Source organism: Ascaphus truei, unplaced genomic scaffold (assembly GCF_040206685.1).
Source record: "Ascaphus truei isolate aAscTru1 unplaced genomic scaffold, aAscTru1.hap1 HAP1_SCAFFOLD_325, whole genome shotgun sequence".
Lineage (NCBI taxonomy): Eukaryota > Metazoa > Chordata > Amphibia > Anura > Ascaphidae > Ascaphus > Ascaphus truei.
The window spans coordinates 393,768-420,555 of NW_027456235.1; the positions used below are offsets into that span (position 1 = coordinate 393,768).

Genomic DNA, 26,788 nt, shown 5'->3' on the forward strand with positions numbered 1-26,788 from the left:
AAGTAGTAGTGTATCTCTATCTTTCACTGCAACTTTTTGGAAAGCTTCCTGAACTCGATCCTTGTCATATCCTTAGCTATTAATCTGTTGGTCAGAGTCAGAGACTGTGAGCAAAAATCCTGATACAATGTACAATTTCTCTTAAGGCGATGAAATTGCACTAGTGGTATATTGTTTATCAACCTGGCATGATGATTGCTTTTCGCATGGATATAGCTATTCACCGCCACAGATTTAAAATCAGTTTTAGTGACAATATTGTAATTGTCATCTACAGATAGTACAAGATCGAGAAAGACTAGGGAGTCGGGACTGGTATTGAATGTAAATGTTAGACCAATCTCATTTGAATCAAACACTGCAAGTAAATTCAAGTAAAACATTCTCTTTGCCATCCCAAATAATGATCAGATCTACAGTTGGGTGAAAAAGAAAATACACCCTCTTTGAATTGTGTAGTTTTACATATCAGGACATAATAACCATCTCTGTTCCTTAGCAGGTCTTACAATTAGGTAAATACAACCTCAGATGAACAACAACACATGACATATTACACCGTGTCATGATTTATTTAACAAAAATAAAGCCAAAATGGAGAAGCCATGTGTGAAAAACTAAGTATATCTTATGATTCAATAGTTTGTAGAACCACCTTTAGCAGCAGCAATAACTTGAAGTAATCATTTTCTGTATGACTTTATCAGTCTCTCACATCGTTGTGGAGGAATTTTGGCCCACTCTTCTTTACAACATTGCTGCATTGAGGTTTGTGGGCATTTGTTTATGCACAGCTCTCTTAAAGTCCAGCCACAGCATATCAATCGGGTTGAGGTCTGGACTTTGACTGGGCCATTGCAACACCTTGATTCTTTTCTTTGCAGACATTCTGTTGTAGATTTGCTGGTGTGCTTGGGATCATTGTCCTGTTGCATGACCCAATTTCACCCAAGCTTTAGCTGTCGGACAGATGGCTTCACATTTGACTCTAGAATACTTTGATATACAGTTCATGGTCGACTCAATGTCTGCAAGGTTCCCAGGTCCTGTGGCGGCAAAACAAGGCCAAATCATCACCCCTCCACCACCGTGCTTGACAGTTGGTATGAGGTGTTTGTGCTGATATGCTGTGTTTGGTTTTCGACAAATGTGGCGCTGTGCATTATGGCCAAACATCTCCACTTTGGTCTCGTCTGTCCAAAGGACATTGTTCCCGGAAGTCTCGTGGTTTGTTCATATGCACATTTGCAAACCTAAGCCGTGCTGCCATGGTCTTTTTAGAGAAAAGAGGCTTTCTCCTGGCAACCTTTCCAAACAAACCATACTTGTTCAGTCTTTTTAAAATTGGACTGTCATGAACTTTAACATTTAACATGCTAACTGAGGCCTGTAGAGTCTGAGATGTAACTCTTGGTTTGTTTGCAATTTCTCTGAGCATTGCACGGTCTGACCTTGGGGTGAATTTGCTGGGACGTCCACTCCTGGGAAGATTGGCAACTGCCTTGAATGTTTTCAACTTTTGAATAATCTTTCTCACTGTAGAATGATGGCTTTTAAATTGTTTGGAAATGGCCTTATAACCCTTCCCAGATTGATGGGCAGCAACAATTGCTTCTCTAAGATCATTGCTGATGTCTTTCCTCCTCTTCTCTCAAATTAAGTGAGATCTGATGGGGAACCAGAAGCAGATAAAAGTGAAGAGGCTCATTGTGATGGTAGTGGGTAACCAGGCACTCAATAAAGGTCAAGCCCATGAATTGTTATCCCTGATCCGTATATAAGGGTTCAAGAGTGTCAGCTCTTGAGCCCAGTAACTGTACATGAATAACTTGTAATTTGCGACAATAAAGATTTTGTGTGTTTTTGCCTTTCCAGGGATGCCAACAAGCAGGGGTTGCAAGGGCATGAGTTTCAAGGTGGGTTTTGCGGATAAATTGTTGTCAGAATGTGCCTAGGTAGTTGGTGTCCGGAGTTGTCGGCTCTCCTAAAAATGTACCCAAGAATCATCCCTGATTCTCGGATACATGTAGGTACATTGTCTTGGCAATATCTCCCCTTGAAAACACTTGCGCAACTCACTGCTAGGGTTCCCTGCTTCAGCATAGCCCAGAAAGGTAAATGGGGCAAAGGGAGACAAAGTGTCCCTGTAACTATGAGGGGTCCCTAGGATAAGGGGGATACTCAGTTAATGCCCAGGTAGCCCGTGACCTGTATTGGGCTACATGGTTGCTCCAACCATATATGAAGTTGTGAGAGGACACTCAGAGTCCACTCTACATCTAAAGATAGTGTGTGGGGAATAAAGGCTAGTAGAAATAAAAAGTACAGCTTTCTATTCTATTCCCCATACCAAGAGACTTAGGAACGTATTAAAAGTGTATTTTTATTTAATACTGTGATAGTGCTGTATGTACTGTTGTGCACTATATATATGATCTGGGACTTTTGGAACCAATGTTCAGACAGACTGTCAGGGCTGCCAAGTTGGTGCCAGCAAGTCTGCTGGACATTAGAGATGAAAGCCACCAGAGGATGCCAGAGCCATTTGGGTAGCAGGGAAGGGCTCAAGTACCCATGTCCTGGATGCGTCTCCATAAGCCGTCTGAACCAAGGTAAATGCAGTTTAGTTTACAGAGGCCTTCGCCGCTCCCATGGCATATAATTGAAATGCCTTCGGGAAGCAGCGCCTCTGTAAACCCCACGCCCCCAGCAGACAATCTCGCGCCCCCCAGTTTGCGTACCCCTGTGCTAGACTATCCACTTTGCTCTGCGACAGCACCACATGTTGAGAACAGATTGTATTCAAGTCCTTTATATTTGTTTTGTTTCTGGTGTGTAACACACAATATATATAATTATACATATATGAAAATTTGGCAAATAATGTGGCGTATTTGTAGTTCTGTTTTCTAAAATTAAAAAAAAGGTCAATAACAGATTATATTCAAGTTGTGTTTGTGCTGAGGAGATAAAGCAGTAAAGACGATTGCACAACTGATTAACAAATTCCTTAACCAATTTAATGTTACATTAAAAAAAAAAAAAAAAAAGCTGTTTCTGCCCGGTCTCGAACCGGATACCTTTCACGTGTTAGGCGAACGTGATAACCACTACACTACAGAAACTAGCTGTAGTAAAGTTTGTGTGTCTCAGTACTAACCCTCACCCTATTTCTATTATACAGTGTTATCTCCCTCAGAGTATAATAGTTTCACCATTATACAATGCCTTAATATTCTTTTTTTTTTTTGTTAGACACAATAGTATTACAAATATAAATATATTTCCAGAGCTGCAATGCTGTAGGCGAACGTGATAACCACTACACTACAGAAACTAGCTGTAGTAAAGTTTGTGTGTCTCAGTACTAACCCTCACCCTATTTCTATTATACATTGTTATCTCCCTCAGAGTATAATAGTTTCACCATTATACAATGCCTTAATATTCTTTTTTTTTGTTGTTAGGCACAATAGTATTACAAATATAAATATATTTCCAGAGCTGCAATGCTGTAGTAAACACTACTTCTCTCGTTTTCAGACAGATCTGTAGGAGAATGAGATCAATACACCACATAGTAGTTTCTGTAGTGTAGTGGTTATCACGTTCGCCTCACACGCGAAAGGTCCCCGGTTCGAAACCGGGCAGAAACATCATTTCATTTTTTTTATGTGCATCCAAAAAGATTTTGTTCATTTTATTTTAACAAGTGAACATAATCTGCAAAGTTTACTCTGACATAGGTAACACATGTTTCTCCCAAGAAAAATGCTGACCAGGAATTTGTATTGGACACAACGGTCTCTACATTTTTCTCATCATTTTATTCTAACTTTGTAGTTTATTTCACTAACAATGGTGAAAAGACCTGTCTGATACATGTGACTGTGCTCACAAGTGATATTTTAATTTGCTGTACACTGTAAAGTTTTAAGATCTCTTGCCTTCTTATACAGAACGGGAACTTTATTGGGCAGGGAAGTACGTAGAAGGGGGACACATAGGAGAACACCCCAATGTTTTTTCAGGAGTTTCTGAATTTGGTAGGAGGACTGATTATACTTTGTGATGGACCTTGGACAACCAAATCCAAGATTATTGTCCCCAGATCTCCTGGGCTCCATTTCCTTGTTTTTATTCTTGTTATCCTTGTTGTCCTTGTTATTTTTGGCATAGGTCTTTGGCTTAGATTGAAGTAGTAGTGTATCTCTATCTTTCACTGCAACTTTTTGGAAAGCTTCCTGAACTCGATCCTTGTCATATCCTTAGCTATTAATCTGTTGGTCAGAGTCAGAGACTGTGAGCAAAAATCCTGATACAATGTACAATTTCTCTTAAGGCGATGAAATTGCACTAGTGGTATATTGTTTATCAACCTGGCATGATGATTGCTTTTCGCATGGATATAGCTATTCACCGCCACAGATTTAAAATCAGTTTTAGTGACAATATTGTAATTGTCATCTACAGATAGTACAAGATCGAGAAAGACTAGGGAGTCGGGACTGGTATTGAATGTAAATGTTAGACCAATCTCATTTGAATCAAACACTGCAAGTAAATTCAAGTAAAACATTCTCTTTGCCATCCCAAATAATGATCAGATCTACAGTTGGGTGAAAAAGAAAATACACCCTCTTTGAATTGTGTAGTTTTACATATCAGGACATAATAACCATCTCTGTTCCTTAGCAGGTCTTACAATTAGGTAAATACAACCTCAGATGAACAACAACACATGACATATTACACCGTGTCATGATTTATTTAACAAAAATAAAGCCAAAATGGAGAAGCCATGTGTGAAAAACTAAGTATATCTTATGATTCAATAGTTTGTAGAACCACCTTTAGCAGCAGCAATAACTTGAAGTAATCATTTTCTGTATGACTTTATCAGTCTCTCACATCGTTGTGGAGGAATTTTGGCCCACTCTTCTTTACAACATTGCTGCATTGAGGTTTGTGGGCATTTGTTTATGCACAGCTCTCTTAAAGTCCAGCCACAGCATATCAATCGGGTTGAGGTCTGGACTTTGACTGGGCCATTGCAACACCTTGATTCTTTTCTTTGCAGACATTCTGTTGTAGATTTGCTGGTGTGCTTGGGATCATTGTCCTGTTGCATGACCCAATTTCACCCAAGCTTTAGCTGTCGGACAGATGGCTTCACATTTGACTCTAGAATACTTTGATATACAGTTCATGGTCGACTCAATGTCTGCAAGGTTCCCAGGTCCTGTGGCGGCAAAACAAGGCCAAATCATCACCCCTCCACCACCGTGCTTGACAGTTGGTATGAGGTGTTTGTGCTGATATGCTGTGTTTGGTTTTCGACAAATGTGGCGCTGTGCATTATGGCCAAACATCTCCACTTTGGTCTCGTCTGTCCAAAGGACATTGTTCCCGGAAGTCTCGTGGTTTGTTCATATGCACATTTGCAAACCTAAGCCGTGCTGCCATGGTCTTTTTAGAGAAAAGAGGCTTTCTCCTGGCAACCTTTCCAAACAAACCATACTTGTTCAGTCTTTTTAAAATTGGACTGTCATGAACTTTAACATTTAACATGCTAACTGAGGCCTGTAGAGTCTGAGATGTAACTCTTGGTTTGTTTGCAATTTCTCTGAGCATTGCACGGTCTGACCTTGGGGTGAATTTGCTGGGACGTCCACTCCTGGGAAGATTGGCAACTGCCTTGAATGTTTTCAACTTTTGAATAATCTTTCTCACTGTAGAATGATGGCTTTTAAATTGTTTGGAAATGGCCTTATAACCCTTCCCAGATTGATGGGCAGCAACAATTGCTTCTCTAAGATCATTGCTGATGTCTTTCCTCCTCTTCTCTCAAATTAAGTGAGATCTGATGGGGAACCAGAAGCAGATAAAAGTGAAGAGGCTCATTGTGATGGTAGTGGGTAACCAGGCACTCAATAAAGGTCAAGCCCATGAATTGTTATCCCTGATCCGTATATAAGGGTTCAAGAGTGTCAGCTCTTGAGCCCAGTAACTGTACATGAATAACTTGTAATTTGCGACAATAAAGATTTTGTGTGTTTTTGCCTTTCCAGGGATGCCAACAAGCAGGGGTTGCAAGGGCATGAGTTTCAAGGTGGGTTTTGCGGAGAAATTGTTGTCAGAATGTGCCTAGGTAGTTGGTGTCCGGAGTTGTCGGCTCTCCTAAAAATGTACCCAAGAATCATCCCTGATTCTCGGATACATGTAGGTACATTGTCTTGGCAATATCTCCCCTTGAAAACACTTGCGCAACTCACTGCTAGGGTTCCCTGCTTCAGCATAGCCCAGAAAGGTAAATGGGGCAAAGGGAGACAAAGTGTCCCTGTAACTATGAGGGGTCCCTAGGATAAGGGGGATACTCAGTTAATGCCCAGGTAGCCCGTGACCTGTATTGGGCTACATGGTTGCTCCAACCATATATGAAGTTGTGAGAGGACACTCAGAGTCCACTCTACATCTAAAGATAGTGTGTGGGGAATAAAGGCTAGTAGAAATAAAAAGTACAGCTTTCTATTCTATTCCCCATACCAAGAGACTTAGGAACGTATTAAAAGTGTATTTTTATTTAATACTGTGATAGTGCTGTATGTACTGTTGTGCACTATATATATGATCTGGGACTTTTGGAACCAATGTTCAGACAGACTGTCAGGGCTGCCAAGTTGGTGCCAGCAAGTCTGCTGGACATTAGAGATGAAAGCCACCAGAGGATGCCAGAGCCATTTGGGTAGCAGGGAAGGGCTCAAGTACCCATGTCCTGGATGCGTCTCCATAAGCCGTCTGAACCAAGGTAAATGCAGTTTAGTTTACAGAGGCCTTCGCCGCTCCCATGGCATATAATTGAAATGCCTTCGGGAAGCAGCGCCTCTGTAAACCCCACGCCCCCAGCAGACAATCTCGCGCCCCCCAGTTTGCGTACCCCTGTGCTAGACTATCCACTTTGCTCTGCGACAGCACCACATGTTGAGAACAGATTGTATTCAAGTCCTTTATATTTGTTTTGTTTCTGGTGTGTAACACACAATATATATAATTATACATATATGAAAATTTGGCAAATAATGTGGCGTATTTGTAGTTCTGTTTTCTAAAATTAAAAAAAAGGTCAATAACAGATTATATTCAAGTTGTGTTTGTGCTGAGGAGATAAAGCAGTAAAGACGATTGCACAACTGATTAACAAATTCCTTAACCAATTTAATGTTACATTAAAAAAAAAAAAAAAAAAGCTGTTTCTGCCCGGTCTCGAACCGGATACCTTTCACGTGTTAGGCGAACGTGATAACCACTACACTACAGAAACTAGCTGTAGTAAAGTTTGTGTGTCTCAGTACTAACCCTCACCCTATTTCTATTATACAGTGTTATCTCCCTCAGAGTATAATAGTTTCACCATTATACAATGCCTTAATATTCTTTTTTTTTTTTGTTAGACACAATAGTATTACAAATATAAATATATTTCCAGAGCTGCAATGCTGTAGGCGAACGTGATAACCACTACACTACAGAAACTAGCTGTAGTAAAGTTTGTGTGTCTCAGTACTAACCCTCACCCTATTTCTATTATACATTGTTATCTCCCTCAGAGTATAATAGTTTCACCATTATACAATGCCTTAATATTCTTTTTTTTTGTTGTTAGGCACAATAGTATTACAAATATAAATATATTTCCAGAGCTGCAATGCTGTAGTAAACACTACTTCTCTCGTTTTCAGACAGATCTGTAGGAGAATGAGATCAATACACCACATAGTAGTTTCTGTAGTGTAGTGGTTATCACGTTCGCCTCACACGCGAAAGGTCCCCGGTTCGAAACCGGGCAGAAACATCATTTCATTTTTTTTATGTGCATCCAAAAAGATTTTGTTCATTTTATTTTAACAAGTGAACATAATCTGCAAAGTTTACTCTGACATAGGTAACACATGTTTCTCCCAAGAAAAATGCTGACCAGGAATTTGTATTGGACACAACGGTCTCTACATTTTTCTCATCATTTTATTCTAACTTTGTAGTTTATTTCACTAACAATGGTGAAAAGACCTGTCTGATACATGTGACTGTGCTCACAAGTGATATTTTAATTTGCTGTACACTGTAAAGTTTTAAGATCTCTTGCCTTCTTATACAGAACGGGAACTTTATTGGGCAGGGAAGTACGTAGAAGGGGGACACATAGGAGAACACCCCAATGTTTTTTCAGGAGTTTCTGAATTTGGTAGGAGGACTGATTATACTTTGTGATGGACCTTGGACAACCAAATCCAAGATTATTGTCCCCAGATCTCCTGGGCTCCATTTCCTTGTTTTTATTCTTGTTATCCTTGTTGTCCTTGTTATTTTTGGCATAGGTCTTTGGCTTAGATTGAAGTAGTAGTGTATCTCTATCTTTCACTGCAACTTTTTGGAAAGCTTCCTGAACTCGATCCTTGTCATATCCTTAGCTATTAATCTGTTGGTCAGAGTCAGAGACTGTGAGCAAAAATCCTGATACAATGTACAATTTCTCTTAAGGCGATGAAATTGCACTAGTGGTATATTGTTTATCAACCTGGCATGATGATTGCTTTTCGCATGGATATAGCTATTCACCGCCACAGATTTAAAATCAGTTTTAGTGACAATATTGTAATTGTCATCTACAGATAGTACAAGATCGAGAAAGACTAGGGAGTCGGGACTGGTATTGAATGTAAATGTTAGACCAATCTCATTTGAATCAAACACTGCAAGTAAATTCAAGTAAAACATTCTCTTTGCCATCCCAAATAATGATCAGATCTACAGTTGGGTGAAAAAGAAAATACACCCTCTTTGAATTGTGTAGTTTTACATATCAGGACATAATAACCATCTCTGTTCCTTAGCAGGTCTTACAATTAGGTAAATACAACCTCAGATGAACAACAACACATGACATATTACACCGTGTCATGATTTATTTAACAAAAATAAAGCCAAAATGGAGAAGCCATGTGTGAAAAACTAAGTATATCTTATGATTCAATAGTTTGTAGAACCACCTTTAGCAGCAGCAATAACTTGAAGTAATCATTTTCTGTATGACTTTATCAGTCTCTCACATCGTTGTGGAGGAATTTTGGCCCACTCTTCTTTACAACATTGCTGCATTGAGGTTTGTGGGCATTTGTTTATGCACAGCTCTCTTAAAGTCCAGCCACAGCATATCAATCGGGTTGAGGTCTGGACTTTGACTGGGCCATTGCAACACCTTGATTCTTTTCTTTGCAGACATTCTGTTGTAGATTTGCTGGTGTGCTTGGGATCATTGTCCTGTTGCATGACCCAATTTCACCCAAGCTTTAGCTGTCGGACAGATGGCTTCACATTTGACTCTAGAATACTTTGATATACAGTTCATGGTCGACTCAATGTCTGCAAGGTTCCCAGGTCCTGTGGCGGCAAAACAAGGCCAAATCATCACCCCTCCACCACCGTGCTTGACAGTTGGTATGAGGTGTTTGTGCTGATATGCTGTGTTTGGTTTTCGACAAATGTGGCGCTGTGCATTATGGCCAAACATCTCCACTTTGGTCTCGTCTGTCCAAAGGACATTGTTCCCGGAAGTCTCGTGGTTTGTTCATATGCACATTTGCAAACCTAAGCCGTGCTGCCATGGTCTTTTTAGAGAAAAGAGGCTTTCTCCTGGCAACCTTTCCAAACAAACCATACTTGTTCAGTCTTTTTAAAATTGGACTGTCATGAACTTTAACATTTAACATGCTAACTGAGGCCTGTAGAGTCTGAGATGTAACTCTTGGTTTGTTTGCAATTTCTCTGAGCATTGCACGGTCTGACCTTGGGGTGAATTTGCTGGGACGTCCACTCCTGGGAAGATTGGCAACTGCCTTGAATGTTTTCAACTTTTGAATAATCTTTCTCACTGTAGAATGATGGCTTTTAAATTGTTTGGAAATGGCCTTATAACCCTTCCCAGATTGATGGGCAGCAACAATTGCTTCTCTAAGATCATTGCTGATGTCTTTCCTCCTCTTCTCTCAAATTAAGTGAGATCTGATGGGGAACCAGAAGCAGATAAAAGTGAAGAGGCTCATTGTGATGGTAGTGGGTAACCAGGCACTCAATAAAGGTCAAGCCCATGAATTGTTATCCCTGATCCGTATATAAGGGTTCAAGAGTGTCAGCTCTTGAGCCCAGTAACTGTACATGAATAACTTGTAATTTGCGACAATAAAGATTTTGTGTGTTTTTGCCTTTCCAGGGATGCCAACAAGCAGGGGTTGCAAGGGCATGAGTTTCAAGGTGGGTTTTGCGGAGAAATTGTTGTCAGAATGTGCCTAGGTAGTTGGTGTCCGGAGTTGTCGGCTCTCCTAAAAATGTACCCAAGAATCATCCCTGATTCTCGGATACATGTAGGTACATTGTCTTGGCAATATCTCCCCTTGAAAACACTTGCGCAACTCACTGCTAGGGTTCCCTGCTTCAGCATAGCCCAGAAAGGTAAATGGGGCAAAGGGAGACAAAGTGTCCCTGTAACTATGAGGGGTCCCTAGGATAAGGGGGATACTCAGTTAATGCCCAGGTAGCCCGTGACCTGTATTGGGCTACATGGTTGCTCCAACCATATATGAAGTTGTGAGAGGACACTCAGAGTCCACTCTACATCTAAAGATAGTGTGTGGGGAATAAAGGCTAGTAGAAATAAAAAGTACAGCTTTCTATTCTATTCCCCATACCAAGAGACTTAGGAACGTATTAAAAGTGTATTTTTATTTAATACTGTGATAGTGCTGTATGTACTGTTGTGCACTATATATATGATCTGGGACTTTTGGAACCAATGTTCAGACAGACTGTCAGGGCTGCCAAGTTGGTGCCAGCAAGTCTGCTGGACATTAGAGATGAAAGCCACCAGAGGATGCCAGAGCCATTTGGGTAGCAGGGAAGGGCTCAAGTACCCATGTCCTGGATGCGTCTCCATAAGCCGTCTGAACCAAGGTAAATGCAGTTTAGTTTACAGAGGCCTTCGCCGCTCCCATGGCATATAATTGAAATGCCTTCGGGAAGCAGCGCCTCTGTAAACCCCACGCCCCCAGCAGACAATCTCGCGCCCCCCAGTTTGCGTACCCCTGTGCTAGACTATCCACTTTGCTCTGCGACAGCACCACATGTTGAGAACAGATTGTATTCAAGTCCTTTATATTTGTTTTGTTTCTGGTGTGTAACACACAATATATATAATTATACATATATGAAAATTTGGCAAATAATGTGGCGTATTTGTAGTTCTGTTTTCTAAAATTAAAAAAAAGGTCAATAACAGATTATATTCAAGTTGTGTTTGTGCTGAGGAGATAAAGCAGTAAAGACGATTGCACAACTGATTAACAAATTCCTTAACCAATTTAATGTTACATTAAAAAAAAAAAAAAAAAAGCTGTTTCTGCCCGGTCTCGAACCGGATACCTTTCACGTGTTAGGCGAACGTGATAACCACTACACTACAGAAACTAGCTGTAGTAAAGTTTGTGTGTCTCAGTACTAACCCTCACCCTATTTCTATTATACAGTGTTATCTCCCTCAGAGTATAATAGTTTCACCATTATACAATGCCTTAATATTCTTTTTTTTTTTGTTAGACACAATAGTATTACAAATATAAATATATTTCCAGAGCTGCAATGCTGTAGTAAACACTACTTCTCTCGTATTCAGACAGATCTGCAGGAGAATGAGATCCATACACCACATCGTAGTTTCTGTAGTGTAGTGGTTATCACGTTCGCCTCACACGCGAAAGGTCCCCGGTTCGAAACCGGGCAGAAACAGCATTTCATTTTTTTTCATGTGCATCCAAAAAGATTTTGTTCATTTTATTTTAACAAGTGAACATAATCTGCAAAGTTTACTCTGACATAGGTAACACATGTTTCTCCCAAGAAAAATGCTGACCAGGAATTTGTATTGGACACAACGGTCTCTACATTTTTCTCATCATTTTATGCTAACTTTGTAGTTTATTTCACTAACAATGGTGAAAAGACCTGTCTGATACATGTGACTGTGCTCACAAGTGATATTTTAATTTGCTGTACACTGTAGAGTTTTAAGATTTCTTGCCTTCTTATACAGAACGGGAACTTTATTGGGCTGGGAAGTACGTAGAAGGGGGACACATAGGAGAACACCCCAATGTTTTTTCAGGATTTTCTAAATTTGGTAGGAGGACTGATTATACTTTGTGATGGACCTTGGACAACCAAATCCAAGATTATTGTCCCCAGATCTCCTGGGCTCCATTTCCTTGTTTTTATTCTTGTTATCCTTGTTGTCCTTGTTATTTTTGGCATAGGTCTTTGGCTTAGATTGAAGTAGTAGTGTATCTCTATCTTTCACTGCAACTTTTTGGAAAGCTTCCTGAACTCGACCCTCGTCATATCCTTAGCTATTAATCTGTTGGTCAGGGTCAGAGACTGTGCGCAAAAATCCTGATACAATGTACAATTTCTCTTAAGGCGATGAAATTGCACTAGTGGTATATTGTTTATCAACCTGGCATGATGATTGCTTTTCGCATGGATATAGCTATTCACCGCCACAGATTTAAAATGAGTTTTAGTGACAATATTGTAATTGTCATCTACAGATAGTACAAGATCGAGAAAGACTAGGGAGTAGGGACTGGTATTGAATGTAAATGTTAGACCCATCTCATTTGAATCAAACACTGCAAGTAAATTCAAGTAAAACATTCTCTTTGCCATCCCAAATAATGATCAGATCTACAGTTGGGTGAAAAAGAAAATACACCCTCTTTGAATTGTGTGGTTTTACATATCAGGACATAATAACCATCTCTGTTCCTTAGCAGGTCTTACAATTAGGTAAATACAACCTCAGATGAACAACAACACATGACATATTACACCGTGTCATGATTTATTTAACAAAAATAAAGCCAAAATGGAGAAGCCATGTGTGAAAAACTAAGTATATCTTATGATTCAATAGTTTGTAGAACCACCTTTAGCAGCAGCAATAACTTGAAGTAATCATTTTCTGTATGACTTTATCAGTCTCTCACATCGTTGTGGAGGAATTTTGGCCCACTCTTCTTTACAACATTGCTGCATTGAGGTTTGTGGGCATTTGTTTATGCACAGCTCTCTTAAAGTCCAGCCACAGCATATCAATCGGGTTGAGGTCTGGACTTTGACTGGGCCATTGCAACACCTTGATTCTTTTCTTTGCAAACATTCTGTTGTAGATTTGCTGGTGTGCTTGGGATCATTGTCCTGTTGCATGACCCAATTTCACCCAAGCTTTAGCTGTCGGACAGATGGCTTCACATTTGACTCTAGAATACTTTGATATACAGTTCATGGTCGACTCAATGTCTGCAAGGTTCCCAGGTCCTGTGGCGGCAAAACAAGGCCAAATCATCACCCCTCCACCACCGTGCTTGACAGTTGGTATGAGGTGTTTGTGCTGATATGCTGTGTTTGGTTTTCGACAAATGTGGCGCTGTGCATTATGGCCAAACATCTCCACTTTGGTCTCGTCTGTCCAAAGGACATTGTTCCCGGAAGTCTCGTGGTTTGTTCATATGCACATTTGCAAACCTAAGCCGTGCTGCCATGGTCTTTTTAGAGAAAAGAGGCTTTCTCCTGGCAACCTTTCCAAACAAACCATACTTGTTCAGTCTTTTTAAAATTGGACTGTCATGAACTTTAACATTTAACATGCTAACTGAGGCCTGTAGAGTCTGAGATGTAACTCTTGGTTTGTTTGCAATTTCTCTGAGCATTGCACGGTCTGACCTTGGGGTGAATTTGCTGGGACGTCCACTCCTGGGAAGATTGGCAACTGCCTTGAATGTTTTCAACTTTTGAATAATCTTTCTCACTGTAGAATGATGGCTTTTAAATTGTTTGGAAATGGCCTTATAACCCTTCCCAGATTGATGGGCAGCAACAATTGCTTCTCTAAGATCATTGCTGATGTCTTTCCTCCTCTTCTCTCAAATTAAGTGAGATCTGATGGGGAACCAGAAGCAGATAAAAGTGAAGAGGCTCATTGTGATGGTAGTGGGTAACCAGGCACTCAATAAAGGTCAAGCCCATGAATTGTTATCCCTGATCCGTATATAAGGGTTCAAGAGTGTCAGCTCTTGAGCCCAGTAACTGTACATGAATAACTTGTAATTTGCGACAATAAAGATTTTGTGTGTTTTTGCCTTTCCAGGGATGCCAACAAGCAGGGGTTTCAAGGGCATGAGTTTCAAGGTGGGTTTTGCGGATAAATTGTTGTCAGAATGTGCCTAGGTAGTTGGTGTCCGGAGTTGTCGGCTCTCCTAAAAATGTACCCAAGAATCATCCCTGATTCTCGGATACATGTAGGTACATTGTCTTGGCAATATTTCCCCTTGAAAACACTTGCGCAACTCACTGCTAGGGTTCCCTGCTTCAGCATAGCCCAGAAAGGTAAATGGGGCAAAGGGAGACAAAGTGTCCCTGTAACTATGAGGGGTCCCTAGGATAAGGGGGATACTCAGTTAATGCCCAGGTAGCCCGTGACCTGTATTGGGCTACATGGTTGCTCCAACCATATATGAAGTTGTGAGAGGACACTCAGAGTCCACTCTACATCTAAAGCTAGTGTGTGGGGAATAAAGGCTAGTAGAAATAAAAAGTACAGCTTTCTATTCTATTCCCCATACCAAGAGACTTAGGAACGTATTAAAAGTGTATTTTTATTTAATACTGTGATAGTGCTGTATGTACTGTTGTGCACTATATATATGATCTGGGACTTTTGGAACCAATGTTCAGACAGACTGTCAGGGCTGCCAAGTTGGTGCCAGCAAGTCTGCTGGACATTAGAGATGAAAGCCACCAGAGGATGCCAGAGCCATTTGGGTAGCAGGGAAGGGCTCAAGTACCCATGTCCTGGATGCGTCTCCATAAGCCGTCTGAACCAAGGTAAATGCAGTTTAGTTTACAGAGGCCTTCGCCGCTCCCATGGCATATAATTGAAATGCCTTCGGGAAGCAGCGCCTCTGTAAACCCCACGCCCCCAGCAGACAATCTCGCGCCCCCCAGTTTGCGTACCCCTGTGCTAGACTATCCACTTTGCTCTGCGACAGCACCACATGTTGAGAACAGATTGTATTCAAGTCCTTTATATTTGTTTTGTTTCTGGTGTGTAACACACAATATATATAATTTTACATATATGAAAATTTGGCAAATAATGTGGCGTATTTGTAGTTCTGTTTTCTAAAATTAAAAAAAAGGTCAATAACAGATTATATTCAAGTTGTGTTTGTGCTGAGGAGATAAAGCAGTAAAGACGATTGCACAACTGATTAACAAATTCCTTGAACCGGGGATCTTTCGCGTGTTAGGCGAACGTGATAACCACTACACTACAGAAACTAAGCTGTAGTGAAGTTTGTGTGTCTCAGTACTAACCCTCACCTTATTCTATTATACATTGTTATCTCCCTCAGAGTATAATAGTTTCACCATTATACAATGCCTTAATATTCTTTTTTTTTTGGTTAGGCACAATAGTATTACAAATATAAATATATTTCCAGAGCTGCAATGCTGTAGTAAACACTACTTCTCTCGTATTCAGACAGATCTGCAGAAGAATGAGATCCATACACCACATCGTAGTTTCTGTAGTGTAGTGGTTATCACGTTCGCCTCACACGCGAAAGGTCCCCGGTTCGAAACCGGGCAGAAACAGCATTTCATTTTTTTTCATGTGCATCCAAAAAGATTTTGTTCATTTTATTTTAACAAGTGAACATAATCTGCAAAGTTTACTCTGACATAGGTAACACATGTTTCTCCCAAGAAAAATGCTGACCGGGAATTTGTATTGGACACAACGGTCTCTACATTTTTCTCATCATTTTATGCTAACTTTGTAGTTTATTTCACTAACAATGGTGAAAAGACCTGTCTGATACATGTGACTGTGCTCACAAGTGATATTTTAATTTGCTGTACACTGTAAAGTTTTAAGATTTCTTGCCTTCTTATACAGAACGGGAACTTTATTGGGCAGGGAAGTACGTAGAAGGGGGACACATAGGAGAACACCCCAATGTTTTTTCAGGATTTTCTGAATTTGGTAGGAGGACTGATTATACTTTGTGATGGACCTTGGACAACCAAATCCAAGATTATTGTCCCCAGATCTCCTGGGCTCCATTTCCTTGTTTTTATTCTTGTTATCCTTGTTATTTTTGGCATAGGTCTTTGGCTTAGATTGAAGTAGTAGTGTATCTCTATCTTTCACTGCAACTTTTTGGAAAGCTTCCTGAACTCGACCCTTGTCATATCCTTAGCTATTAATCTGTTGGTCAGAGTCAGAGACTGTGCGCAAAAATCCTGATACAATGTACAATTTCTCTTAAGGCGATGAAATTGCACTAGTGGTATATTGTTTATCAACCTGGCATGATGATTGCTTTTCGCATGGATACAGCTATTCACCGCCACAGATTTAAAATGAGTTTTAGTGACAATATTGTAATTGTCATCTACAGATACAGTAGTACAAGATCGAGAAAGACTAGGGAGTCGGGACTGGTATTGAATGTAAATGTTAGACCCATCTCATTTGAATCAAACACTGCAAGTAAATTCAAGTAAAACATTCTCTTTGCCATCCCAAATAATGATCAGATCTACAGTTGGGTGAAAAAGAAAATACACCCTCTTTGAATTGTGTGGTTTTACATATCAGGACATAATAACCATCTCTGTTCCTTAGCAGGTCTTACAATTAGGTAAATACAACCTCAGATGAACAACAACACATGACATATTACACCGTGTCATGATTTATTTAACAAAAATAAAGCCAAAATGGAGAAGCCATGTGTGAAAAACTAAGTATATCTTATGATTCAATAGTTTGTAGAACCACCTTTAGCAGCAGCAATAACTTGAAGTAATCATTTTCTGTATGACTTTATCAGTCTCTCACATCGTTGTGGAGGAATTTTGGCCCACTCTTCTTTACAACATTGCTGCATTGAGGTTTGTGGGCATTTTTTTATGCACAGCTCTCTTAAAGTCCAGCCACAGCATATCAATCGGGTTGAGGTCTGGACTTTGACTGGGCCATTGCAACACCTTGATTCTTTTCTTTTCAGACATTCTGTTGTAGATTTGCTGGTGTGCTTGGGATCATTGTCCTGTTGCATGACCCAATTTCACCCAAGCTTTAGCTGTCGGACAGATGGCTTCACATTTGACTCTAGAATACTTTGATATACAGTTCATGGTCGACTCAATGTCTGCAAGGTTCCCAGGTCCTGTGGCGGCAAAACAAGGCCAAATCATCACCCCTCCACCACCGTGCTTGACAGTTGGTATGAGGTGTTTGTGCTGATATGCTGTGTTTGGTTTTCGACAAATGTGGCGCTGTGCATTATGGCCAAACATCTCCACTTTGGTCTCGTCTGTCCAAAGGACATTGTTCCCGGAAGTCTCGTGGTTTGTTCATATGCACATTTGCAAACCTAAGCCGTGCTGCCATGGTCTTTTTAGAGAAAAGAGGCTTTCTCCTGGCAACCTTTCCAAACAAACCATACTTGTTCAGTCTTTTTAAAATTGGACTGTCATGAACTTTAACATTTAACATGCTAACTGAGGCCTGTAGAGTCTGAGATGTAACTCTTGGTTTGTTTGCAATTGCTCTGAGCATTGCACGGTCTGACCTTGGGGTGAATTTGCTGGGACGTCCACTCCTGGGAAGATTGGCAACTGCCTTGAATGTTTTCAACTTTTGAATAATCTTTCTCACTGTAGAATGATGGCTTTTAAATTGTTTGGAAATGGCCTTATAACCCTTCCCAGATTGATGGGCAGCAACAATTGCTTCTCTAAGATCATTGCTGATGTCTTTCCTCCTCTTCTCTCAAATTAAGTGAGATCTGATGGGGAACCAGAAGCAGATAAAAGTGAAGAGGCTCATTGTGATGGTAGTGGGTAACCAGGCACTCAATAAAGGTCAAGCCCATGAATTGTTATCCCTGATCCGTATATAAGGGTTCAAGAGTGTCAGCTCTTGAGCCCAGTAACTGTACATGAATAACTTGTAATTTGCGACAATAAAGATTTTGTGTGTTTTTGCCTTTCCAGGGATGCCAACAAGCAGGGGTTGCAAGGGCATGAGTTTCAAGGTGGGTTTTGCGGATAAATTGTTGTCAGAATGTGCCTAGGTAGTTGGTGTCCGGAGTTGTCGGCTCTCCTAAAAATGTACCCAAGAATCATCCCTGATTCTCGGATACATGTAGGTACATTGTCTTGGCAATATCTCCCCTTGAAAACACTTGCGCAACTCACTGCTAGGGTTCCCTGCTTCAGCATAGCCCAGAAAGGTAAATGGGGCAAAGGGAGACAAAGTGTCCCTGTAACTATGAGGGGTCCCTAGGATAAGGGGGATACTCAGTTAATGCCCAGGTAGCCCGTGACCTGTATTGGGCTACATGGTTGCTCCAACCATATATGAAGTTGTGAGAGGACACTCAGAGTCCACTCTACATCTAAAGCTAGTGTGTGGGGAATAAAGGCTAGTAGAAATAAAAAGTACAGCTTTCTATTCTATTCCCCATACCAAGAGACTTAGGAACGTATTAAAAGTGTATTTTTATTTAATACTGTGATAGTGCTGTATGTACTGTTGTGCACTATATATATGATCTGGGACTTTTGGAACCAATGTTCAGACAGACTGTCAGGGCTGCCAAGTTGGTGCCAGCAAGTCTGCTGGACATTAGAGATGAAAGCCACCAGAGGATGCCAGAGCCATTTGGGTAGCAGGGAAGGGCTCAAGTACCCATGTCCTGGATGCGTCTCCATAAGCCGTCTGAACCAAGGTAAATGCAGTTTAGTTTACAGAGGCCTTCGCCGCTCCCCTGGCATATAATTGAAATGCCTTCGGGAAGCAGCGCCTCTGTAAACGCCGCGCCCCCAGCAGACAATCTCGCGCCCCAAAGTTTGCGTACCCCTGTGCTAGACTATCCACTTTGCTCTGCGACAGCACCACATGTTGAGAACAGATTGTATTCAAGTCCTTTATACTTGTTTTGTTTCTGGTGTGTAACACACAATATATATCATTTTACATATATGAAAATTTGGCAAATAATGTGGCGTATTTGTAGTTCTGTTTTCTAAAATTAAAAAAAAGGTCAATAACAGATTATATTCAAGTTGTGTTTGTGCTGAGGAGATAAAGCAGTAAAGACGATTGCACAACTGATTAACAAATTCCTTAACCAATTTAATGTTACATTAAAAAAAAAAAAAAAAAGCTGTTTCTGCCCGGTCTCGAACCTGGGACCTTTCGCGTGTTAGGCGAACGTGATAACCACTACACTACAGAAACTAGCTGTAGTAAACATAGTTTGTATCAGTACTAACCCTCACCCTATTTCTATTATACATTGTTATCTCCCTCAGAGTATAATAGTTTCACCATTATACAATGCCTTAATATTCTTTTTTTTTTTGTTAGGCACAATAGTATTACAAATATAAATATATTTCCAGAGCTGCAATGCTGTAGTAAACACTACTTCTCTCGTATTCAGACAGATCGGCAGGAGAATGAGACCAATACACCACATCGTAGTTTCTGTAGTGTAGTGGTTATCCCGTTCGCCTCACTCGCGAAAGGTCCCAGGTTCGAAACCGGGCAGAAACATCATTTCATTTTTTTTATGTGCATCCAAAAAGATTTTGTTCATTTTATTTTAACAAGTGAACATAATCTGCAAAGTTTACTCTGACATAGGTAACACATGTTTCTCCCAAGAAAAATGCTGACCAGGAACTTGTATTGGGCACAACGGTCTCTACATTTTTCTCATCATTTTATGCTTACTTTGTAGTTTATTTCACTAACAATGGTGAAAAGACCTGTCTGATACATGTGACTGTGCTCACAAGTGATATTTTAATTTGCTGTACACTGTAGAGTTTTAAGATTTCTTGCCTTCTTATACAGAACGGGAACTTTATTGGGCAGGGAAGTACGTAGAAGGGGGACACATAGGAGAACACCCCAATGTTTTTTCAGGATTTTCTGAATTTGGTAGGAGGACTGATTATACTTTGTGATGGACCTTGGACAACCAAATCCAAGATTATTGTCCCCAGATCTCCTGGGCTCCATTTCCTTGTTTTTATTCTTGTTATTCTTGTTATCCTTGTTATTTTTGGCATAGGTCTTTGGCTTAGATTGAAGTAGTAGTGTATCTCTATCTTTCACTGCAACTTTTGGGAAAGCTTCCTGAACTCGACCCTTGTCATATCGTTAGCTATTAATCTGTTGGTCAGAGTCAGAGACTGTGCGCAAAAATCCTGATACAATGTACAATTTCTCTTAAGGCGATGAAATTGCACTAGTGGTATATTGTTTATCAACCTGGCATGATGATTGCTTTTCGCATGGATATAGCTATTCACCGCCACAGATTTAAAATGAGTTTTAGTGACAATATTGTAATTGTCATCTACAGATAGTACAAGATCGAGAAAGACTAGGGAGTCGGGACTGGTATTGAATGTAAATGTTAGACCCATCTCATTTGAATCAAACACTGCAAGTAAATTCAAGTAAAACATTCTCTTTGCCATCCCAAATAATGATCAGATCTACAGTTGGGTGAAAAAGAAAATACACCCTCTTTGAATTGTGTGGTTTTACATATCAGGACATAATAACCATCTCTGTTCCTTAGCAGGTCTTACAATTAGGTAAATACAACCTCAGATGAACAACAACACATGACATATTACACCGTGTCATGATTTATTTAACAAAAATAAAGCCAAAATGGAGAAGCCATGTGTGAAAAACTAAGTATATCTTATGATTCAATAGTTTGTAGAACCACCTTTAGCAGCAGCAATAACTTGAAGTAATCATTTTCTGTATGACTTTATCAGTCTCTCACATCGTTGTGGAGGAATTTTGGCCCACTCTTCTTTACAACATTGCTGCATTGAGGTTTGTGGGCATTTGTTTATGCACAGCTCTCTTAAAGTCCAGCCACAGCATATCAATCGGGTTGAGGTCTGGACTTTGACTGGGCCATTGCAACACCTTGATTCTTTTCTTTTCAGACATTCTGTTGTAGATTTGCTGGTGTGCTTGGGATCATTGTCCTGTTGCATGACCCAATTTCACCCAAGCTTTAGCTGTCGGACAGATGGCTTCACATTTGACTCTAGAATACTTTGATATACAGTTCATGGTCGACTCAATGTCTGCAAGGTTCCCAGGTCCTGTGGCGGCAAAACAAGGCCAAATCATCACCCCTCCACCACCGTGCTTGACAGTTGGTATGAGGTGTTTGTGCTGATATGCTGTGTTTGGTTTTCGACAAATGTGGCGCTGTGCATTATGGCCAAACATCTCCACTTTGGTCTCGTCTGTCCAAAGGACATTGTTCCGGAAATCTCGTGGTTTGTTCATATGCACATTTGCAAACCTAAGCCGTGCTGCCATGTTCTTTTTAGAGAAAAGAGGCTTTCTCCTGGCAACCCTTCCAAACAAACCATACTTGTTCAGTCTTTTTAAAATTGGACGGTCATGAACTTTAACATTTAACATGCTAACTGAGGCCTGTAGAGTCTGAGATGTAACTCTTGGGTTTTTTGCAATTTCTCTTAGCATTGCACGGTCTGACCTTGGGGTGAATTTGCTGGGACGTCCACTCCTGGGAAGATTGGCAACTGCCTTGAATGTTTTCAACTTTTGAATAATCTTTCTCACTGTAGAATAATGGCTTTTAAATTGTTTGGAAATGGCCTTATAACCCTTCCCAGATTGATGGGCAGCAACAATTGCTTCTCTAAGATCATTGCTGATGTCTTTCCTCCTCTTCTCTCAAATTAAGTGAGATCTGATGGGGAACCAGAAGCAGATAAAAGTGAAGAGGCTCATTGTGATGGTAGTGGGTAACCAGGCACTCAATAAAGGTCAAGCCCATGAATTGTTATCCCTGATCCGTATATAAGGGTTCAAGAGTGTCAGCTCTTGAGCCCAGTAACTGTACATGAATAACTTGTAATTTGCGACAATAAAGATTTTGTGTGTTTTTGCCTTTCCAGGGATGCCAACAAGCAGGGGTTGCAAGGGCATGAGTTTCAAGGTGGGTTTTGCGGATAAATTGTTGTCAGAATGTGCCTAGGTAGTTGGTGTCCGGAGTTGTCGGCTCTCCTAAAAATGTACCCAAGAATCATCCCTGATTCTCGGATACATGTAGGTACATTGTCTTGGCAATATCTCCCCTTGAAAACACTTGCGCAACTCACTGCTAGGGTTCCCTGCTTCAGCATAGCCCAGAAAGGTAAATGGGGCAAAGGGAGACAAAGTGTCCCTGTAACTATGAGGGGTCCCTAGGATAAGGGGGATACTCAGTTAATGCCCAGGTAGCCCGTGACCTGTATTGGGCTACATGGTTGCTCCAACCATATATGAAGTTGTGAGAGGACACTCAGAGTCCACTCTACATCTAAAGCTAGTGTGTGGGGAATAAAGGCTAGTAGAAATAAAAAGTACAGCTTTCTATTCTATTCCCCATACCAAGAGACTTAGGAACGTATTAAAAGTGTATTTTTATTTAATACTGTGATAGTGCTGTATGTACTGTTGTGCACTATATATATGATCTGGGACTTTTGGAACCAATGTTCAGACAGACTGTCAGGGCTGCCAAGTTGGTGCCAGCAAGTCTGCTGGACATTAGAGATGAAAGCCACCAGAGGATGCCAGAGCCATTTGGGTAGCAGGGAAGGGCTCAAGTACCCATGTCCTGGATGCGTCTCCATAAGCCGTCTGAACCAAGGTAAATGCAGTTTAGTTTACAGAGGCCTTCGCCGCTCCCCTGGCATATAATTGAAATGCCTTCGGGAAGCAGCGCCTCTGTAAACGCCGCGCCCCCAGCAGACAATCTCGCGCCCCAAAGTTTGCGTACCCCTGTGCTAGACTATCCACTTTGCTCTGCGACAGCACCACATGTTGAGAACAGATTGTATTCAAGTCCTTTATACTTGTTTTGTTTCTGGTGTGTAACACACAATATATATCATTTTACATATATGAAAATTTGGCAAATAATGTGGCGTATTTGTAGTTCTGTTTTCTAAAATTAAAAAAAAGGTCAATAACAGATTATATTCAAGTTGTGTTTGTGCTGAGGAGATAAAGCAGTAAAGACGATTGCACAACTGATTAACAAATTCCTTAACCAATTTAATGTTACATTAAAAAAAAAAAAAAAAAGCTGTTTCTGCCCGGTCTCGAACCTGGGACCTTTCGCGTGTTAGGCGAACGTGATAACCACTACACTACAGAAACTAGCTGTAGTAAACATAGTTTGTATCAGTACTAACCCTCACCCTATTTCTATTATACATTGTTATCTCCCTCAGAGTATAATAGTTTCACCATTATACAATGCCTTAATATTCTTTTTTTTTTTGTTAGGCACAATAGTATTACAAATATAAATATATTTCCAGAGCTGCAATGCTGTAGTAAACACTACTTCTCTCGTATTCAGACAGATCGGCAGGAGAATGAGACCAATACACCACATCGTAGTTTCTGTAGTGTAGTGGTTATCCCGTTCGCCTCACTCGCGAAAGGTCCCAGGTTCGAAACCGGGCAGAAACATCATTTCATTTTTTTTATGTGCATCCAAAAAGATTTTGTTCATTTTATTTTAACAAGTGAACATAATCTGCAAAGTTTACTCTGACATAGGTAACACATGTTTCTCCCAAGAAAAATGCTGACCAGGAACTTGTATTGGGCACAACGGTCTCTACATTTTTCTCATCATTTTATGCTTACTTTGTAGTTTATTTCACTAACAATGGTGAAAAGACCTGTCTGATACATGTGACTGTGCTCACAAGTGATATTTTAATTTGCTGTACACTGTAGAGTTTTAAGATTTCTTGCCTTCTTATACAGAACGGGAACTTTATTGGGCAGGGAAGTACGTAGAAGGGGGACACATAGGAGAACACCCCAATGTTTTTTCAGGATTTTCTGAATTTGGTAGGAGGACTGATTATACTTTGTGATGGACCTTGGACAACCAAATCCAAGATTATTGTCCCCAGATCTCCTGGGCTCCATTTCCTTGTTTTTATTCTTGTTATTCTTGTTATCCTTGTTATTTTTGGCATAGGTCTTTGGCTTAGATTGAAGTAGTAGTGTATCTCTATCTTTCACTGCAACTTTTGGGAAAGCTTCCTGAACTCGACCCTTGTCATATCGTTAGCTATTAATCTGTTGGTCAGAGTCAGAGACTGTGCGCAAAAATCCTGATACAATGTACAATTTCTCTTAAGGCGATGAAATTGCACTAGTGGTATATTGTTTATCAACCTGGCATGATGATTGCTTTTCGCATGGATATAGCTATTCACCGCCACAGATTTAAAATGAGTTTTAGTGACAATATTGTAATTGTCATCTACAGATAGTACAAGATCGAGAAAGACTAGGGAGTCGGGACTGGTATTGAATGTAAATGTTAGACCCATCTCATTTGAATCAAACACTGCAAGTAAATTCAAGTAAAACATTCTCTTTGCCATCCCAAATAATGATCAGATCTACAGTTGGGTGAAAAAGAAAATACACCCTCTTTGAATTGTGTGGTTTTACATATCAGGACATAATAACCATCTCTGTTCCTTAGCAGGTCTTACAATTAGGTAAATACAACCTCAGATGAACAACAACACATGACATATTACACCGTGTCATGATTTATTTAACAAAAATAAAGCCAAAATGGAGAAGCCATGTGTGAAAAACTAAGTATATCTTATGATTCAATAGTTTGTAGAACCACCTTTAGCAGCAGCAATAACTTGAAGTAATCATTTTCTGTATGACTTTATCAGTCTCTCACATCGTTGTGGAGGAATTTTGGCCCACTCTTCTTTACAACATTGCTGCATTGAGGTTTGTGGGCATTTGTTTATGCACAGCTCTCTTAAAGTCCAGCCACAGCATATCAATCGGGTTGAGGTCTGGACTTTGACTGGGCCATTGCAACACCTTGATTCTTTTCTTTTCAGACATTCTGTTGTAGATTTGCTGGTGTGCTTGGGATCATTGTCCTGTTGCATGACCCAATTTCACCCAAGCTTTAGCTGTCGGACAGATGGCTTCACATTTGACTCTAGAATACTTTGATATACAGTTCATGGTCGACTCAATGTCTGCAAGGTTCCCAGGTCCTGTGGCGGCAAAACAAGGCCAAATCATCACCCCTCCACCACCGTGCTTGACAGTTGGTATGAGGTGTTTGTGCTGATATGCTGTGTTTGGTTTTCGACAAATGTGGCGCTGTGCATTATGGCCAAACATCTCCACTTTGGTCTCGTCTGTCCAAAGGACATTGTTCCGGAAATCTCGTGGTTTGTTCATATGCACATTTGCAAACCTAAGCCGTGCTGCCATGTTCTTTTTAGAGAAAAGAGGCTTTCTCCTGGCAACCCTTCCAAACAAACCATACTTGTTCAGTCTTTTTAAAATTGGACGGTCATGAACTTTAACATTTAACATGCTAACTGAGGCCTGTAGAGTCTGAGATGTAACTCTTGGGTTTTTTGCAATTTCTCTTAGCATTGCACGGTCTGACCTTGGGGTGAATTTGCTGGGACGTCCACTCCTGGGAAGATTGGCAACTGCCTTGAATGTTTTCAACTTTTGAATAATCTTTCTCACTGTAGAATAATGGCTTTTAAATTGTTTGGAAATGGCCTTATAACCCTTCCCAGATTGATGGGCAGCAACAATTGCTTCTCTAAGATCATTGCTGATGTCTTTCCTCCTCTTCTCTCAAATTAAGTGAGATCTGATGGGGAACCAGAAGCAGATAAAAGTGAAGAGGCTCATTGTGATGGTAGTGGGTAACCAGGCACTCAATAAAGGTCAAGCCCATGAATTGTTATCCCTGATCCGTATATAAGGGTTCAAGAGTGTCAGCTCTTGAGCCCAGTAACTGTACATGAATAACTTGTAATTTGCGACAATAAAGATTTTGTGTGTTTTTGCCTTTCCAGGGATGCCAACAAGCAGGGGTTGCAAGGGCATGAGTTTCAAGGTGGGTTTTGCGGATAAATTGTTGTCAGAATGTGCCTAGGTAGTTGGTGTCCGGAGTTGTCGGCTCTCCTAAAAATGTACCCAAGAATCATCCCTGATTCTCGGATACATGTAGGTACATTGTCTTGGCAATATCTCCCCTTGAAAACACTTGCGCAACTCACTGCTAGGGTTCCCTGCTTCAGCATAGCCCAGAAAGGTAAATGGGGCAAAGGGAGACAAAGTGTCCCTGTAACTATGAGGGGTCCCTAGGATAAGGGGGATACTCAGTTAATGCCCAGGTAGCCCGTGACCTGTATTGGGCTACATGGTTGCTCCAACCATATATGAAGTTGTGAGAGGACACTCAGAGTCCACTCTACATCTAAAGCTAGTGTGTGGGGAATAAAGGCTAGTAGAAATAAAAAGTACAGCTTTCTATTCTATTCCCCATACCAAGAGACTTAGGAACGTATTAAAAGTGTATTTTTATTTAATACTGTGATAGTGCTGTATGTACTGTTGTGCACTATATATATGATCTGGGACTTTTGGAACCAATGTTCAGACAGACTGTCAGGGCTGCCAAGTTGGTGCCAGCAAGTCTGCTGGACATTAGAGATGAAAGCCACC

At 40.5% G+C, this 26,788-nt stretch overlaps 6 non-coding genes across 6 annotated transcripts; 4 read left to right on the forward strand and 2 right to left on the reverse strand.

The window, feature by feature from the left end:
- Positions 1-3,583: 3,583 nt before the first annotated feature.
- Positions 3,584-3,656, forward strand: TRNAV-CAC (transfer RNA valine (anticodon CAC)). Its single transcript has one exon. It is a non-coding gene; the product is annotated as a tRNA-Val (tRNA).
- A 4,123-nt stretch (positions 3,657-7,779) lies between these two features.
- TRNAV-CAC (transfer RNA valine (anticodon CAC)) lies at positions 7,780-7,852 on the forward strand. Its single transcript has one exon. It is a non-coding gene; the product is annotated as a tRNA-Val (tRNA).
- A 3,910-nt stretch (positions 7,853-11,762) lies between these two features.
- TRNAV-CAC (transfer RNA valine (anticodon CAC)) lies at positions 11,763-11,835 on the forward strand. The gene has a single exon. It is a non-coding gene; the product is annotated as a tRNA-Val (tRNA).
- A 3,854-nt stretch (positions 11,836-15,689) lies between these two features.
- On the forward strand, positions 15,690-15,762 carry TRNAV-CAC (transfer RNA valine (anticodon CAC)). The gene has a single exon. It is a non-coding gene; the product is annotated as a tRNA-Val (tRNA).
- A 3,588-nt stretch (positions 15,763-19,350) lies between these two features.
- On the reverse strand, positions 19,351-19,423 carry TRNAV-AAC (transfer RNA valine (anticodon AAC)). The gene has a single exon. It is a non-coding gene; the product is annotated as a tRNA-Val (tRNA).
- A 3,908-nt stretch (positions 19,424-23,331) lies between these two features.
- On the reverse strand, positions 23,332-23,404 carry TRNAV-AAC (transfer RNA valine (anticodon AAC)). Its single transcript has one exon. It is a non-coding gene; the product is annotated as a tRNA-Val (tRNA).
- Positions 23,405-26,788: the final 3,384 nt, after the last annotated feature.